Genomic DNA, 2,500 nt, shown 5'->3' with positions numbered 1-2,500 from the left:
ACTGCTATTTAAAAAATACTACACATCTATTTCAGAAATTCCATACCACACTACAAAATGAATTTCAAAAACATTTGTTTGTTTGCAAGACAGAAGTTTTCATTACAGAAGACGCTGAATCCATTTTAAAAAGATGCACAGTGAAAAATGCCTACTTTTTATTTTTTTCAAAGGCTCGGTCACTTTCAAAAACTGCAGTCCCTTTTAGAAAAAAAAGAAGTCTTTAATTAAGAAGCAAAAGGTCTCTTTAAAAAAGAAATACAAGTTTTCATTTTAAGAATGGTAGATGTGACTTAACCAACAATTTTAAGTCACATTTAAAGAAACACATTAAGTCGCTTTAAAATATATAATAAGTCACATTCAAGAAGCTTCATATCACTTTAAAAGGGCTTAAGCCACTTTAAAAGTCTCTTAAATGTCTAGCTCACTCACTCACTCACTCACTCACTCACTCACTCACTCACTCACTCACTGCATGATCAAAGTCTTTTAAAAAGACTATTCATGTTTGAAAAGTGCTATTTCACTTTTGCTATTTCCAAATAAATAAAAAGTTTACATCACTCTCAAAAAATGCAAAGCTGCTTAAGAAGAAAAAGCTAGGTCACTTTTAAAAAAGATAACTTCATTTGTAAAAAGAACATCAAGGCGGTTAAGAGTTCTCTGCTCACCAAAACCAAAACAAAAGGCTAAGTCGCTTTAGAATGTAAAACCAACTGCAAACCATTTTAAAAGGGTTTAAAGCCAGTTTAAAAGTCTCACCAGAGATGTCCAGCTCACTGGAACAAAGTCTTTTAAAAAGATTATTCGCATCAGAAAACAGCTAGCTCACTTTCAAAAGTGTTGCTTTAGAAAGAAGCTAGTTCGCTTTTAGAAACAAAAACTTCATTTCTAAGATGAAAATCGATTAAGAGTTGTCTGCAAAACAAAACCAAAAGCTTATTTGATTTAAAGAAACAAAAAACGTTTAAATGGATCCAAATTGACATTGTGAAGTAGAGCAACTTTAGAAATACAACAAATCATATTTTTAAAATTTTGCCACTTTAAACGCAACCCTAACCCTAACCCTAACCCTAACGCTATATCATATTTAAAAAAGAGCCTAAGTCACTTTAAAAAGGTCACATCATTTAGACAACACGAAGCTGTTAGTCCAAACGACTTGCAGCATCACCATCACCATCATTGTCAGCAGCAGCAGCAGCAGCAGCAGCAGCAGCAGCAGACGGAGAAAAAAATGCAAATTCAAAAGGTCTTCCTAGGAAACTGTCTTCGAAATCAATCAGAAAATAACATCATCATTGCAAAACAAAACAAAAAACAAAAGGAGGTGTTTGCATTTAAAAAGCTCTCTCAAAAGACAAACGAATACGACTTACTCATTGATTGGTTGAAACTTGCTGCTAAGATGAGCTTCCTTTTGTTACATCACAGGGATGCATAACTGTACAGCCACAACATCTACCCAGCATTACCTCACTCAAAACTAACTAAACACTGTCTCATTCTTAGAAACGAAACATTCTTTAACTTAGCTTAGAGTAGGTAAGGTTAAATAGGTCTATTAAAAGAGAGCTGAAATTCTTAGCTCCCTGCTGATTGTTTTCTTCTATGCATTTCCTTCTTTTTCCAGCTCCTTTATAGTTTGGCTCCTTTATAGTTTGGCTTTATCAATGTAATGCCGTTATTCTAACCCTAACCCTAACCCTAGCCCTAACCCTAACCCTAAATCCTGACTCCTCTTCTTCCAACTTTTTGTAGCTACTTTCATATCAACTCGAATGTTTCTCCCTTACGCTTTTTCTAACTTTCTTATGGAGTTTTCGTCTTACGGAGGTTATGCTTCTTTTCTTCTTTTCGCTCTGCCAATCGTCATGCAATATTCTGCCCAACAACACAAATACTACGAAAATCGTAAATATTATTCCTCTTCGCTATCGCAAAGCACCTCTACTAGATGAGAAGTTAGCTTGGAATTCATAACATGTGCAATAATCCATTCAACAAAAATTGAACGGCTGCGCTCTTAAGAATGTTGTACAAATGGATTATTATCTCAGGTCCAGTGAAGAGGCATTAGGGCCAATATCGGGAAAAATTACTGCTGCTGTGAAGCAGAGAAAATTATAAACTGTGATAAAAGTAATAAGCTTATTTGGTAAAACTGATAAAGTTCATTTAGTTTTTGCTAATTGCGCACTTACGCATTGACTTTCATCGAAGCTGCGCTCACAGTTTAAATCAGCAATAAGCCCAGGCTCACGCCTAAAGCTGCGTCACCACAAGCAGCTCTATAACATGGCCATTGAACGTACTTACTTATCAACAGATCTTACTTAGTTCTGTTAGATCCTACTTAGGCCTGTTAACAGAACTTACTTATCAACAGATCATTAGGTCTGTTAGGGTATATCCATATTGAGAGATACGCACGATTGCAGAGCAACAACATCTACGTAACATACCGTTTTATCACAGATATGACGCGTGCGGT

Source organism: Hydra viridissima, unplaced genomic scaffold, assembly GCF_058129835.1.
Source record: "Hydra viridissima isolate aposymbiotic clone 2 unplaced genomic scaffold, HvirCarnegie_v1 scaffold_14, whole genome shotgun sequence".
Classification (NCBI taxonomy): domain Eukaryota; kingdom Metazoa; phylum Cnidaria; class Hydrozoa; order Anthoathecata; family Hydridae; genus Hydra; species Hydra viridissima.
Note: the sequence above shows the minus strand (reverse complement) of the source record.